The 15495-nt window shown below is 45.3% G+C and overlaps 14 non-coding genes across 14 annotated transcripts; 12 read left to right on the top strand and 2 right to left on the bottom strand.

The window, feature by feature from the left end:
• Positions 1-7314: 7314 nt before the first annotated feature.
• On the top strand, positions 7315-7386 carry trnae-uuc (transfer RNA glutamic acid (anticodon UUC)). Its single transcript has one exon. It is a non-coding gene; the product is annotated as a tRNA-Glu (tRNA).
• A 422-nt stretch (positions 7387-7808) lies between these two features.
• On the top strand, positions 7809-7881 carry trnar-acg (transfer RNA arginine (anticodon ACG)). Its single transcript has one exon. It is a non-coding gene; the product is annotated as a tRNA-Arg (tRNA).
• A 408-nt stretch (positions 7882-8289) lies between these two features.
• Positions 8290-8361, top strand: trnae-uuc (transfer RNA glutamic acid (anticodon UUC)). The gene has a single exon. It is a non-coding gene; the product is annotated as a tRNA-Glu (tRNA).
• Positions 8362-8486: 125 nt separating this feature from the next.
• trnay-gua (transfer RNA tyrosine (anticodon GUA)) lies at positions 8487-8573 on the top strand. The gene is given in 2 exon segments: positions 8487-8523; positions 8538-8573. It is a non-coding gene; the product is annotated as a tRNA-Tyr (tRNA).
• A 210-nt stretch (positions 8574-8783) lies between these two features.
• trnar-acg (transfer RNA arginine (anticodon ACG)) lies at positions 8784-8856 on the top strand. The gene has a single exon. It is a non-coding gene; the product is annotated as a tRNA-Arg (tRNA).
• Positions 8857-9080: 224 nt separating this feature from the next.
• On the top strand, positions 9081-9152 carry trnae-uuc (transfer RNA glutamic acid (anticodon UUC)). Its single transcript has one exon. It is a non-coding gene; the product is annotated as a tRNA-Glu (tRNA).
• Positions 9153-9277: 125 nt separating this feature from the next.
• trnay-gua (transfer RNA tyrosine (anticodon GUA)) lies at positions 9278-9364 on the top strand. Its single transcript is given in 2 exon segments — positions 9278-9314; positions 9329-9364. It is a non-coding gene; the product is annotated as a tRNA-Tyr (tRNA).
• Positions 9365-9479: 115 nt separating this feature from the next.
• trnae-cuc (transfer RNA glutamic acid (anticodon CUC)) lies at positions 9480-9551 on the bottom strand. The gene has a single exon. It is a non-coding gene; the product is annotated as a tRNA-Glu (tRNA).
• Positions 9552-10169: 618 nt separating this feature from the next.
• Positions 10170-10242, top strand: trnar-acg (transfer RNA arginine (anticodon ACG)). Its single transcript has one exon. It is a non-coding gene; the product is annotated as a tRNA-Arg (tRNA).
• A 305-nt stretch (positions 10243-10547) lies between these two features.
• On the top strand, positions 10548-10620 carry trnar-acg (transfer RNA arginine (anticodon ACG)). The gene has a single exon. It is a non-coding gene; the product is annotated as a tRNA-Arg (tRNA).
• A 424-nt stretch (positions 10621-11044) lies between these two features.
• Positions 11045-11116, top strand: trnae-uuc (transfer RNA glutamic acid (anticodon UUC)). Its single transcript has one exon. It is a non-coding gene; the product is annotated as a tRNA-Glu (tRNA).
• A 327-nt stretch (positions 11117-11443) lies between these two features.
• trnae-cuc (transfer RNA glutamic acid (anticodon CUC)) lies at positions 11444-11515 on the bottom strand. Its single transcript has one exon. It is a non-coding gene; the product is annotated as a tRNA-Glu (tRNA).
• Positions 11516-12133: 618 nt separating this feature from the next.
• On the top strand, positions 12134-12206 carry trnar-acg (transfer RNA arginine (anticodon ACG)). The gene has a single exon. It is a non-coding gene; the product is annotated as a tRNA-Arg (tRNA).
• Positions 12207-12511: 305 nt separating this feature from the next.
• trnar-acg (transfer RNA arginine (anticodon ACG)) lies at positions 12512-12584 on the top strand. Its single transcript has one exon. It is a non-coding gene; the product is annotated as a tRNA-Arg (tRNA).
• Positions 12585-15495: the final 2911 nt, after the last annotated feature.

The raw sequence follows: 15495 nt of genomic DNA, 5'->3' as shown, positions 1-15495 counted from the left end.
AAAATAAGTGTTTCATCTACATAAATGTTTCATTCACAGTAACTGCCTTTCATAAAGCTCTTACCATCAAACTTTTGATTTGCATCTCTTTTTGTTCAGTTTAATACATTTGTCTATTATTTAATCCAACTGATCTTAATGGTTAATCAATTAATCATTTGGTACACCTATAGATTTCTATACAAGTGAAACTCGAAAAATTTGAATATCGTGCAAAAGTTAATGTATTTCAGTAATTCAAATTAAAAGGTGAAACTAATACATTTATAGTATATGGAACTACAGTATATAGGCTACACATGCATGATTATACTTTTCAGAGGGCCGACATTTCTGTATTTACGTACAGTACAGTTTTTTTTATTCGCTTTGGTACTATTTTCACAAGTAAGGTGTACATTTTCAAAACTCTTGGTGCTAATATCACAACAGATCATCAAAAGTACACTTTTTTCAAACATTTCATCATGTTTTCAATTGTGTTAGTACAATTCACAAAATCACAAAGTATCCTTTTCACAACACAAAATAAGTGTTTCATCTACATTATTGTTTCATTCATAGTAACTGCCTTTCATAAAGCTTTTACTATCAAACTTTTGATTTGCATCTCTTTTTGTTCAGTTTAATACAGTTGTCTATTATTTAATCCAACTGATCTTAATGGTTAATCAATGAATCATTTGGTAAACCTATAGATTTTCATTTCAGCAATATACAGTATATGGAATTTTGAGAACTACAGAAATAAAATGTGCGTTTGTACGAACATATAAATTACGTGTAACCACACATGATGAATACTCGTTATTGCTAATTGATTTCCCATAGTGGTAACCACAATTGGTTACTATATATAAAAGTGCGGGTGTAAACACTGGCCATTTCTTTCAACATGGAGCAAGATAGACAGCAATGAATAGGAAGAGCTTGTGGACAAGGGATCCGTCAGAGAGGTGGGCATGGGCACAAACAGAGGTCAGAGAGGTGGGCATGGGCACCAACAGAGGTCAGAGAGGTCAGAGAGGTGGGCATGGGCACCCACAGAGGTCAGAGAGGTGGGCATGGGCACTAACAGAGAGGTCAGAGATGTGGGCATGGGCACAAACAGAGGTCAGAGAGGTCAGAGAGGTGGGCATGGGCACCAACAGAGGTCAGAGAGGTGGGCATGGGCACCAACAGAGGTCAGAGAGGTGGGCATGGGCACCAACAGAGGTCAGAGAGGTCAGAGAGGTGGGCATGGGCACCAACAGAGGTCAGAGAGGTGGGCATGGGCACAAACAGAGGTCAGAGAGGTGGGCATGGGCACCAACAGAGAGGTCAGAGAGGTGGGCATGGGCACCAACAGAGGTCAGAGAGGTGGGCATGGGCACCAACAGAGGTCAGAGAGGTGGGCATGGGCACCAACAGAGGTCAGAGAGGTGGGAATGGGCACAAACAGAGGTCAGAGAGGTGGGCATGGGCACAAACAGAGGTCAGAGAGGTGGGCATGGGCACAAACAGAGGTCAGAGAGGTGGGCATGGGCACCAACAGAGGTCAGAGAGGTGGGCATGGGCACCAACAGAGGTCAGAGAGGTGGGCATGGGCACCAACAGAGGTCAGAGAGGTCAGAGAGGTGGGCATGGGCACAAACAGAGGTCAGAGAGGTGGGCATGGGCACCAACAGAGGTCAGAGAGGTGGGCATGGGCACAAACAGAGGTCAGAGAGGTGGGCATGGGCACCAACAGAGGTCAGAGAGGTGGGCATGGGCACAAACAGAGGTCAGAGAGGTGAGCATGGGCACCAACAGAGGTCAGAGAGGTGGGCATGGGCACAAACAGAGGTCAGAGAGGTGGGCATGGGCACCAACAGAGGTCAGAGAGGTCAGAGAGGTGGGCATGGGCACAAACAGAGGTCAGAGAGGTGGGCATGGGCACAAACAGAGGTCAGAGAGGTGGGCATGGGCACCAACAGAGGTCAGAGAGGTGGGCATGGGCACCAACAGAGGTCAGAGAGGTGGGCATGGGCACCAACAGAGGTCAGAGAGGTGGGCATGGGCACCAACAGAGGTCAGAGAGGTGGGCATGGGCACAAACAGAGGTCAGAGAGGTGGGCATGGGCACAAACAGAGGTCAGAGAGGTGGGCATGGGCACAAACAGAGGTCAGAGAGGTGGGCATGGGCACAAACAGAGGTCAGAGAGGTGGGCATGGGCACAAACAGAGGTCAGAGAGGTGGGCATGGGCACAAACAGAGGTCAGAGAGGTGGGCATGGGCACCAACAGAGGTCAGAGAGGTGGGCATGGGCACCAACAGAGGTCAGAGAGGTGGGCATGGGCACAAACAGAGGTCAGAGAGGTGGGCATGGGCACAAACAGAGGTCAGAGAGGTGGGCATGGGCACAAACAGAGGTCAGAGAGGTGGGCATGGGCACAAACAGAGGTCAGAGAGGTGGGCATGGGCACAAACAGAGGTCAGAGAGGTGGGCATGGGCACAAACAGAGGTCAGAGAGGTGGGAATGGGCACCAACAGAGGTCAGAGAGGTCAGAGGTCAGAGAGGTGGGCATGGGCACCAACAGAGGTCAGAGAGGTGGGCATGGGCACAAACAGAGGTCAGAGAGGTGGGCATGGGCACAAACAGAGGTCAGAGAGGTGGGCATGGGCACCAACAGAGGTCAGAGAGGTGGGCATGGGCACAAACAGAGGTCAGAGAGGTGGGCATGAGCACAAACAGAGGTCAGAGAGGTGGGCATGGGCACAAACAGAGGTCAGAGAGGTGGGCATGGGCACCAACAGAGGTCAGAGAGGTGGGCATGGGCACCAACAGAGGTCAGAGAGGTGGGCATGGGCACAAACAGAGGTCAGAGAGGTGGGCATGGGCACAAACAGAGGTCAGAGAGGTGGGCATGGGCACAAACAGAGTTCAGAGAGGTGGGCATGGGCACCAACAGAGGTCAGAGAGGTCAGAGAGGTGGGCATGGGCACCAACAGAGGTCAGAGAGGTGGGCATGGGCACCAACAGAGGTCAGAGAGGTGGGCATGGGCACCAACAGAGGTCAGAGAGGTGGGCATGGGGCCCGTCAAAGGGTTGGTCATCAGAGAGAGGGAGGCAGAACTGTTGTCTCTAATGAAGTCCGGGCCATCATCGTTGATCATGTGGTGAACAGAGGCCTTACTATGGCAGAGGCTGCCAGATTAGTTGATCCAAATCTAAAAAGATCAACTGTCAATTCTATGTTCAACTAAGGGCTGAGTATGTTCAGGTACAGCACTATATATTGTATTACTGTTACTATTTGATGCATCACTTACGTCATATGTATATTGGAACAACACTGTTAAAAGAACTAACCAAAATATATTTTTTAGAGGGTTATGGTGCTTGACGGAACATCATCGGCCAACGGGCCACAGTCCAAGTGCCTGGACAACGTGGAGGAAACCTCTCCATGTGCGCAGCTATCTCTGAAGATGGTGTGGTAGGACATTACTTGGCGTCTATAATGCTGCACATCTTATTGAGTTTCTCAATTACAGTAAATTGAGTCGGCCTGTCAAGGTGAAGGGGTCACCTATGTAATTGTGTGGGACAATGTCAGGTTTCACCAATCAGAGGTAGTTCAAGCATGGTTTCAGGCCCATCCCCGATTCATGACCCTCTACCTGCCTCCATACTCTCCTTTCCTCAACCCTATTGAGGAATTTCTTTCAGCATGGAGGTGGAAGGTCTATGATCGCCGACCCCTGGAGCGTGCCACCCTCCTTCAGGCCATGGATGAAGCATGTGATGACATCAGTGTAGACCAATGTCAAGCATGGATTCGTCACGCCAAAAGGTTTTTCCCAAGGTGCATGAACAATGATAACATTCATTGTGATGTGGACGAGAATCTATGGCCAAATGCTCAAGACAGGCTTGATCCAAATTACAGTAATGTAATGTGTGCACTAAATGTTATTGTTTTGTTCTTATTTAGTTACATTTAATTATAGAAAGTATAGGCCTACCTTATATCTGAAAAATAAAAACTAATTTGCCCAAATGATTGTAGAGGATGTCTTCATTGATCCTTCACTTGATTACACATAATGGATATTTTGGAAATTATAGATTATGTAAATGTTGGGTAATGTAAGTGTATTGCCTAATGTGAAAACTGTGTAATCTGTCTTTTATAGTACTGTAGCATATTAATTTCAGCACTTCTAAGGCTGATTTGAAACATGTATCTTGCATTGTTTGCTGTTGTATGAACTGATTGTTAAAAGTACTAAACTGAAAGAAGATCATACTGTTGTGTTTCAGTGATTAAACCAAATGTTCTCATTACATATTACAACAATCTTGTGTTTGAAACAATGATTATGTGGACTGAAAACATGTGCAACTGACTGAAAGCATGACATCAGGTTTTGAAAGAATGACTAGCTGCGTTACAAGTGTGATCAGTTTGGATTTTTGTACTAAGAGTTTTGAAAATGTACACCTTACATATGAAAATAGTACCAAAGCGAATAAAAAAAACTGTAAAATTCTATTTTTATTGATTTCATGTAATCTAATTTTCTGAGATTTTGAATTTGGGTTTTTCATAAGCTGTAAGCCATAATCATCAAAATTATAACTTTTGCACGATATTCAAATTTTTCGAGTTTCACCTGTAGATATTGATTCTATATTTCTATAGAACTTGTTTGCAATTTCCGATATGGATAACCAAATTTAATCAATTCTTATTCATTACATTCTTATTCTTATTCGATTTATAGATAACCACCACTATGTTCAAAGTGTGTGCACACGCATGTGTGTGTGTCTGTGTGTGAGAGAGATACAGATAAATTTGCCATTTGTGAAAACACTGTAAAGCAGAATAGAGTATAAGGGAGATAAACGGTCGATTACTGTAAAACATTAGATTGATTAGAGATGCATCAGTAGAAGGGAGACAGATGGCATCAAATACAGCATTTTACATTACAGTATGTATGCCATGTGATACTGTAAACAGATTACCATGGTAGAGACTGCCACATTACTGTAACCCAACCTTCATCTGTATAGGTCCACTACTGTATATATAGATTCAGTCAAATGGTATAGAGTGAAATCATTTACAGTACTGTATTGCCAGCAAACTCTGTTCTAGCACAGAACCTCATGGCTGTATCATACTTCATCACAGCTTTTGATAACTCACTGCAGATACTATTACAAACATTATGGATTCAATTACATAAGTTAGGTAATGCATGTGTATTTTCTAATGTGACAACTGTAGCCTGTATTACTGTAATTATTTCAGCAACAAGGGTGATTTGAAACATGTGTCTTGCATTGTTTGCTGTTGAATGAACTGATTGTTAAAAGTACTAAACTGAAAGAAGATCATACTGTTGTGTTTCTGTGATTAAACCAAACGTTCTCATTACATATTACAATAATCTTGTTTTTGAAACAATGATTATGTGGACTGAAAAATGTATAACTGTAATGAAAGCATGAGGCCATGTTTTGAAAGAATGACTAGCTGCATTACAAGTGTGATCAGTTTGGATTTTTGTACTAAGAGTTTTGAAAATGTACACCTTACTTGTGAAAATAGTACCAAAGCGAATAAAAAAAACTGTATTAGCCCATAGTTTTTGTTATTACAGTTTTTTACAATCACTTTGCTACTATTTTCAGAACCTTGATGTCATTTTTCAAAACTCTAGACACAAAACTCAAAACGATAATCACTTGTAACACAGGCTGTCTAATGTTCAAAACATTGCATTGTGCATTCACATCTTTAAAGAAATCTTGCACTTGCACAATCATTGGTTCAAAAAACAAATTAACTGTGAAATACCATTGAAACATAACTATAGATCACCCACACACAAGCAACCGATAGTTTCACTGTGTCATTGTTCGTACAATCATTAAATATTGTAGAGCAAAATAGGTGATACAGGTTTCATTATGGTACTACATGTACAGTAAATACATCTCTGTAAAAGTACTGCAGTAGTAGAGAGAATATTACAGACACAGTGGAATCATTGTGAACAAAGTTTGTAATATATTGATGCAAAACACTACAGTACAATCACAACATGGTTTTTTGAATCAAAGCAAAAATAATTAGCTATGAAATAGAATAGAAAAGACAGTACTGTAAAACATCAAATGCAGTGTTCCTCAACTTGCTGTAAGAAACTAAACAGGAGTGATTACTGTACTTCTACACTGTCATCAACTCTGTGTTGTGGATTTGGCCACAGGTTCTCATCTACATCACAATGGATGTTGGAAAATGACATCTTGGAAAAAACCTTTGGCATGGCGAGTCCAGGCCTGACACTGCTCTGCTGTGATTGGCAGAATTGGACACGCAGTTACAAGGGCCTGCATCTATACAGTACTGTACTGTCAATACTGTACATAGTCTGAAAAGGTGGTACAGTATTTGGCACCATAGACACAGTGTCTGATGAAGCATTACAGTATGATAAAATATTAGGCTACATCCATGGATATTGTAGTCTAATTGGTTCATGCCATGCTAATTGGTGACAAAGAATCTCATTATCTTGAAACTTTCATGATTTACTGTAAACATGGAAGATTGTGTGTCTGTTTCCATACAACTATGCATTAAGAGTAATGCAACAGTTACTTATCATTTTGAGCAGTTGTATCAATTGATAGTTAGATCATTGTAAGGAAATGAATAGACACTCATTTGAAATGTAATGTGTGAATTGCCTTTTGAAATAGTAGTACTTTGATGTTAAGTTGTGTCATATTGAACAGGTGATCTTTGTTGAATGAACAAATGATCTAAGTTTTATGTGTATTGTATCCAAGCAATTGAGAAAAGGGTTAGAGTTTTGAAAAATGTGCTTTTTGATCATTGGTTGTGAGTTTTGTGTCTAGAGTTGTGAAAAATGACATCAAGGTTCTGAAAATAGTAGCAAAGTGATTGTAAAAAACTGTATTATTATTGGATTAGTTGAATAATATTTTAAATTGACAGTCCAACAATAGGCTGCTTTGTCAGTGGGATAACGGTTACCATACAATACCATGCATCTTTTCAGATGCATTGCATGGGTACTGTCACAAGGACCTTGCTTTGCGACCAGTTTATAGTGTCTATTATGCCAGCACAGGAATGGGAGGAAACTGAACCCCCTGGGCGAGGCAAATGAGAGCTCCCTCCGATGAGCCAGATGAAATTGAATTCAGTAAACTATCCCTTCGGATCATTCCCATATTCTTAAAGGGGGGCGGTCACACACTAAAAGCCAAAGGGCCTGCTTGAGGCTTGAGGCTTGAGGAAGTTCCCATATGGTCTAGCGGTCAGGATTCCTGGTTTTCACCCAGGCGGCCCGGGTTCGACTCCCGGTATGGGAAGTTCGTGTTGTCTTTGCTTCACTTATGGAAACAGCCAGGACGTCTCTCTGTGCCACTAGCACTTTTAGCCGGCAGGCGGAGCTTTCGAAACCTGATAGGTTTAGGTTCTGTCCCCAAACGATGTGCCTTCGATAGCTCAGCTGGTAGAGCGGAGGACTGTAGGTGGCAAATTGGCAATCCTTAGGTCGCTGGTTCGACTCTGGCTCGAAGAAGGTCTTTTTCACAAGCAAACATTTCATTGGCCATGCTTCTCGATAACGGTTACCATACAATACCATGCGTCTTTTCAGATGCATTGCATGGGTACTGTCACAAGGACCTTGCTTTAAGACAAGTTTATAGTGTCTATTATGCCAGCACAGGAATGGGAGGAAACTGAACCCCCTGGACGAGGCAAATGCACTCAAGGGTGCCTGACTGGTGGGCCAGTGGCGCAATGGATAACGCGTCTGACTACGAATCAGAAGATTCCAGGTTCGACTCCTGGCTGGCTCGCTCTGCTTCGCTGTCAGCCCATAGCCATTTTATTATTATTAGCCCATAGTTTTTGTTATTATTACTATTGGATTAGTTGAATAATATTTTAAATTGACAGTCCAACAATAGGCTGCTTTGTCAGTGGGATAACGGTTACCATACAATACCATGCATCTTTTCAGATGCATTGCATGGGTACTGTCACAAGGACCTTGCTTTGCGACCAGTTTATAGTGTCTATTATGCCAGCACAGGAATGGGAGGAAACTGAACCCCCTGGGCGAGGCAAATGAGAGCTCCCTCCGATGAGCCAGATGAAATTGAATTCAGTAAACTATCCCTTCGGATCATTCCCATATTCTTAAAGGGGGGCGGTCACACACTAAAAGCCAAAGGGCCTGCTTGAGGCTTGAGGCTTGAGGAAGTTCCCATATGGTCTAGCGGTCAGGATTCCTGGTTTTCACCCAGGCGGCCCGGGTTCGACTCCCGGTATGGGAAGTTCGTGTTGTCTTTGCTTCACTTATGGAAACAGCCAGGACGTCTCTCTGTGCCACTAGCACTTTTAGCCGGCAGGCGGAGCTTTCGAAACCTGATAGGTTTAGGTTCTGTCCCCAAACGATGTGCCTTCGATAGCTCAGCTGGTAGAGCGGAGGACTGTAGGTGGCAAATTGGCAATCCTTAGGTCGCTGGTTCGACTCTGGCTCGAAGGAGGTCTTTTTCACAAGCAAACATTTCATTGGCCATGCTTCTCGATAACGGTTACCATACAATACCATGCGTCTTTTCAGATGCATTGCATTGGTACTGTCACAAGGACCTTGCTTTAAGACAAGTTTATAGTGTCTATTATGCCAGCACAGGAATGGGAGGAAACTGAACCCCCTGGACGAGGCAAATGCACTCAAGGGTGCCTGACTGGTGGGCCAGTGGCGCAATGGATAACGCGTCTGACTACGAATCAGAAGATTCCAGGTTCGACTCCTGGCTGGCTCGCTCTGCTTCGCTGTCAGCCCATAGCCATTTTATTATTATTAGCCCATAGTTTTTGTTATTATTATTATTGGATTAGTTGAATAATATTTTAAATTGACAGTCCAACAATAGGCTGCTTTGTCAGTGGGATAACGGTTACCATACAAATACGATCATTCCCATATTCTTAAAGGGGGGCGGTCACACACTAAAAGCCAAAGGGCCTGCTTGAGCCTTGAGGAAGTTCCCATATGGTCTAGCGGTCAGGATTCCTGGTTTTCACCCAGGCGGCCCGGGTTCGACTCCCGATATGGGAAGTTCGTGTTGTCTTTGCTTCACTTATGGAAACAGCCAGGACGTCTCTCTGTGCCACTAGCACTTTTAGCCGGCAGGCGGAGCTTTCGAAACCTGATAGGTTTAGGTTCTGTCCCCAAACGATGTGCCTTCGATAGCTCAGCTGGTAGAGCGGAGGACTGTAGGTGGCAAATTGGCAATCCTTAGGTCGCTGGTTCGACTCTGGCTCGAAGGAGGTCTTTTTCACAAGCAAACATTTCATTGGCCATGCTTCTCGACGAGGCCGTCAGCGCTTGAGTTGGTAGTCCAGCGTTTTGCAATCGCGACCGCCGCTGGAGGGCAAAAGCTCATTCCCTGACCGGGAATCGAACCCGGGCCGCGGCGGTGAGAGCGCCGAATCCTAACCACTAGACCACCAGGGAAGGTCTGCTGACTCTTTCCCGTCAAGCCTGGCTGTGTGCCTCTACCAGATTTTGCAGCAACTGCTCAAGCAAGACCACTAAGGCTTGAATTTTCCTCCAGGAGAGGAGACGTCTCTGACCCTGGATCACAGTTATTCCACTGAGAAACTGTCACTGGCTCTGTAGGAATATCCTAACAACACCACAACTTGCCATGAAAACAAAGCAACCGAGATCACCAACATGTGACGCCTCCAACTTGAAGCTTTTTATAGCAGGCTCCTCATCAGACCCCTTCCTGACGTTGGCTCCAGGCCTGTTATTGGCATGAGAAAAAGTAGATGTCATGACAGGCCTCTGCCCAGCCGGACACCAACAAGTCGCGTGCATAGTTTTTGTTATTATTATTATTGGATTAGTTGAATAATATTTTAAATTGACAGTCCAACAATAGGCTGCTTTGTCAGTGGGATAACGGTTACCATACAATACCATGCGTCTTTTCAGATGCATTGCATGGGTACTGTCACAAGAACCTTGCTTTAAGACAAGTTTATAGTGTCTATTATGCCAGCACAGGAATGGGAGGAAACTGAACCCCCTGGGCGAGGCAAATGCACTCAAGGCTGCCTGGCTGGTGGGCCAGTGGCGCAATGGATAACGCGTCTGACTACGAATCAGAAGATTCCAGGTTCGACTCCTGGCTGGCTCGCTCTGCCTCATTTGCTTCGCTGTCAGCCCATAGCCATGTTATTATTATTAGCCCATAGTTTTTGTTATTATTATTATTGGATTAGTTGAATAATATTTTAAATTGACAGTCCAAAAATAGGCTGCTTTGTCAGTGGGATAACGGTTACCATACAATACCATGCATCTTTTCAGATGCATTGCATGGGTACTGTCACAAGGACCTTGCTTTGCGACAAGTTTATAGTGTCTATTATGCCAGCACAGGAATGGGAGGAAACTGAACCCCCTGGGCGAGGCAAATGCACTCAAGGGTGCCTGACTGGTGGGCCAGTGGCGCAATGGATAACGCGTCTGACTACGAATCAGAAGATTCCAGGTTCGACTCCTGGCTGGCTCGCTCTGCCTCTTTTGCTTCGCTGTCAGCCCATAGCCATTTTATTATTATTAGCCCATAGTTTTTGTTATTATTATTATTGGATTAGTTGAATAATATTTTAAATTGACAGTCCAACAATAGGCTGCTTTGTCAGTGGGATAACGGTTACCATACAATACCATGCATCTTTTCAGATGCATTGCATGGGTACTGTCACAAGGACCTTGCTTTGCGACCAGTTTATAGTGTCTATTATGCCAGCACAGGAATGGGAGGAAACTGAACCCCCTGGGCGAGGCAAATGAGAGCTCCCTCCGATGAGCCAGATGAAATTGAATTCAGTAAATTATCCATTCGGATCATTCCCATATTCTTAAAGGGGGGCGGTCACACACTAAAAGCCAAAGGGCCTGCTTGAGGCTTGAGGCTTGAGGCTTGAGGAAGTTCCCATATGGTCTAGCGGTCAGGATTCCTGGTTTTCACCCAGGCGGCCCGGGTTCGACTCCCGGTATGGGAAGTTCGTGTTGTCTTTGCTTCACTTATGGAAACAGCCAGGACGTCTCTCTGTGCCACTAGCACTTTTAGCCGGCAGGCGGAGCTTTCGAAACCTGATAGGTTTAGGTTCTGTCCCCAAACGATGTGCCTTCGATAGCTCAGCTGGTAGAGCGGAGGACTGTAGGTGGCAAATTGGCAATCCTTAGGTCGCTGGTTTGACTCTGGCTCGAAGGAGGTCTTTTTCACAAGCAAACATTTCATTGGCCATGCTTCTCGACGAGGCCGTCAGCGCTTGAGTTGGTAGTCCAGCGTTTTGCAATCACGACCGCCGCTGGAGGGCAAAAGCTCATTCCCTGACCGGGAATCGAACCCGGGCTGCGGCGGTGAGAGCGCCGAATCCTAACCACTAGACCACCAGGGAAGGTCTGCTGACTCTTTCCCGTCAAGCCTGGCTGTGTGCCTCTACCAGATGTTGCAGCAACTGCTCAAGCAAGACCACTAAGGCTTGAATTTTCCTCCAGGAGAGGAGACGTCTCTGACCCTGGATCACAGTTAGTCCACTGAGAAACTGTCACTGGCTCTGTAGGAATATCCTAACAACACCACAACTTGCCATGAAAACAAAGCAACCGAGATCACCAACATGTGACGCCTCCAACTTGAAGCTTTTTATAGCAGGCTCCTCATCAGACCCCTTCCTGACGTTGGCTCCAGGCCTGTTATTGGCATGAGAAAAAGTAGATGTCATGACAGGCCTCTGCCCAGCCGGACACCAACAAGTCGCGTGCATAGTTTTTGTTATTATTATTATTGGATTAGTTGAATAATATTTTAAATTGACAGTCCAACAATAGGCTGCTTTGTCAGTGGGATAACGGTTACCATACAATACCATGCGTCTTTTCAGATGCATTGCATGGGTACTGTCACAAGGACCTTGCTTTAAGACAAGTTTATAGTGTCTATTATGCCAGCACAGGAATGGGAGGAAACTGAACCCCCTGGGCGAGGCAAATGCACTCAAGGCTGCCTGACTGGTGGGCCAGTGGCGCAATGGATAACGCGTCTGACTACGAATCAGAAGATTCCAGGTTCGACTCCTGGCTGGCTCGCTCTGCCTCATTTGCTTCGCTGTCAGCCCATAGCCATGTTATTATTATTAGCCCATAGTTTTTGTTATTATTATTATTGGATTATTTGAATAATATTTTAAATTGACAGTCCAACAATAGGCTGCTTTGTCAGTGGGATAACGGTTACCATACAATACCATGCATCTTTTCAGATGCATTGCATGGGTACTGTCACAAGGACCTTGCTTTGCGACAAGTTTATAGTGTCTATTATGCCAGCACAGGAATGGGAGGAAACTGAACCCCCTGGGCGAGGCAAATTCACTCAAGGGTGCCTGACTGGTGGGCCAGTGGCGCAATGGATAACGCGTCTGACTACGAATCAGAAGATTCCAGGTTCGACTCCTGGCTGGCTTGCTCTGCCTCTTTTGCTTCGCTGTCAGCCCATAGCCATTTTATTATTACAGTTTTTTTTATTCGCTTTGGTACTATTTTCACAAGTAAGGTGTACATTTTCAAAACTCTTAGTGCTAATATCACAACAGATCATCAAAAGTGCACTTTTTTCAAACATTTCATCATGTTTTCAATTGTGTTAGTACAATTCACAAAATCACAAAGTATCCTTTTCACAACACAAAATAAGTGTTTCATCTACATAAATGTTTCATTCACAGTAACTGCCTTTCATAAAGCTCTTACCATCAAACTTTTGATTTGCATCTCTTTTTGTTCAGTTTAATACATTTGTCTATTATTTAATCCAACTGATCTTAATGGTTAATCAATTAATCATTTGGTACACCTATAGATTTCTATACAAGTGAAACTCGAAAAATTTGAATATCGTGCAAAAGTTAATGTATTTCAGTAATTCAAATTAAAAGGTGAAACTAATACATTTATAGTATATGGAACTACAGTATATAGGCTACACATGCATGATTATACTTTTCAGAGGGCCGACATTTCTGTATTTACGTACAGTACAGTTTTTTTTATTCGCTTTGGTACTATTTTCACAAGTAAGGTGTACATTTTCAAAACTCTTGGTGCTAATATCACAACAGATCATCAAAAGTACACTTTTTTCAAACATTTCATCATGTTTTCAATTGTGTTAGTACAATTCACAAAATCACAAAGTATCCTTTTCACAACACAAAATAAGTGTTTCATCTACATTATTGTTTCATTCATAGTAACTGCCTTTCATAAAGCTTTTACTATCAAACTTTTGATTTGCATCTCTTTTTGTTCAGTTTAATACAGTTGTCTATTATTTAATCCAACTGATCTTAATGGTTAATCAATGAATCATTTGGTAAACCTATAGATTTTCATTTCAGCAATATACAGTATATGGAATTTTGAGAACTACAGAAATAAAATGTGCGTTTGTACGAACATATAAATTACGTGTAACCACACATGATGAATACTCGTTATTGCTAATTGATTTCCCATAGTGGTAACCACAATTGGTTACTATATATAAAAGTGCGGGTGTAAACACTGGCCATTTCTTTCAACATGGAGCAAGATAGACAGCAATGAATAGGAAGAGCTTGTGGACAAGGGATCCGTCAGAGAGGTGGGCATGGGCACAAACAGAGGTCAGAGAGGTGGGCATGGGCACCAACAGAGGTCAGAGAGGTCAGAGAGGTGGGCATGGGCACCCACAGAGGTCAGAGAGGTGGGCATGGGCACTAACAGAGAGGTCAGAGATGTGGGCATGGGCACAAACAGAGGTCAGAGAGGTCAGAGAGGTGGGCATGGGCACCAACAGAGGTCAGAGAGGTGGGCATGGGCACCAACAGAGGTCAGAGAGGTGGGCATGGGCACCAACAGAGGTCAGAGAGGTCAGAGAGGTGGGCATGGGCACCAACAGAGGTCAGAGAGGTGGGCATGGGCACAAACAGAGGTCAGAGAGGTGGGCATGGGCACCAACAGAGAGGTCAGAGAGGTGGGCATGGGCACCAACAGAGGTCAGAGAGGTGGGCATGGGCACCAACAGAGGTCAGAGAGGTGGGCATGGGCACCAACAGAGGTCAGAGAGGTGGGAATGGGCACAAACAGAGGTCAGAGAGGTGGGCATGGGCACAAACAGAGGTCAGAGAGGTGGGCATGGGCACAAACAGAGGTCAGAGAGGTGGGCATGGGCACCAACAGAGGTCAGAGAGGTGGGCATGGGCACCAACAGAGGTCAGAGAGGTGGGCATGGGCACCAACAGAGGTCAGAGAGGTCAGAGAGGTGGGCATGGGCACAAACAGAGGTCAGAGAGGTGGGCATGGGCACCAACAGAGGTCAGAGAGGTGGGCATGGGCACAAACAGAGGTCAGAGAGGTGGGCATGGGCACCAACAGAGGTCAGAGAGGTGGGCATGGGCACAAACAGAGGTCAGAGAGGTGAGCATGGGCACCAACAGAGGTCAGAGAGGTGGGCATGGGCACAAACAGAGGTCAGAGAGGTGGGCATGGGCACCAACAGAGGTCAGAGAGGTCAGAGAGGTGGGCATGGGCACAAACAGAGGTCAGAGAGGTGGGCATGGGCACCAACAGAGGTCAGAGAGGTGGGCATGGGCACAAACAGAGGTCAGAGAGGTGGGCATGGGCACCAACAGAGGTCAGAGAGGTGGGCATGGGCACCAACAGAGGTCAGAGAGGTGGGCATGGGCACCAACAGAGGTCAGAGAGGTGGGCATGGGCACCAACAGAGGTCAGAGAGGTGGGCATGGGCACAAACAGAGGTCAGAGAGGTGGGCATGGGCACAAACAGAGGTCAGAGAGGTGGGCATGGGCACAAACAGAGGTCAGAGAGGTGGGCATGGGCACAAACAGAGGTCAGAGAGGTGGGCATGGGCACAAACAGAGGTCAGAGAGGTGGGCATGGGCACCAACAGAGGTCAGAGAGGTGGGCATGGGCACCAACAGAGGTCAGAGAGGTGGGCATGGGCACCAACAGAGGTCAGAGAGGTGGGCATGGGCACAAACAGAGGTCAGAGAGGTGGGCATGGGCACAAACAGAGGTCAGAGAGGTGGGCATGGGCACAAACAGAGGTCAGAGAGGTCAGAGGTCAGAGAGGTGGGCATGGGCACCAACAGAGGTCAGAGAGGTGGGCATGGGCACAAACAGAGGTCAGAGAGGTGGGCATGGGCACAAACAGAGGTCAGAGAGGTGGGCATGGGCACCAACAGAGGTCAGAGAGGTGGGCATGGGCACAAACAGAGGTCAGAGAGGTGGGCATGAGCACAAACAGAGGTCAGAGAGGTGGGCATGGGCACAAACAGAGGTCAGAGAGGTGGGCATGGGCACCAACAGAGGTCA

This window comes from Rhinichthys klamathensis, unplaced genomic scaffold, assembly GCF_029890125.1.
Source record: "Rhinichthys klamathensis goyatoka isolate OS25496 unplaced genomic scaffold, OSU_Roscu_1.1 h1tg000223l_1, whole genome shotgun sequence".
NCBI classification, from domain to species: domain Eukaryota; kingdom Metazoa; phylum Chordata; class Actinopteri; order Cypriniformes; family Leuciscidae; genus Rhinichthys; species Rhinichthys klamathensis.
The sequence above is the reverse complement of the archived record's forward strand: the minus strand, read 5'-3'. Positions and strand labels throughout refer to the sequence as shown.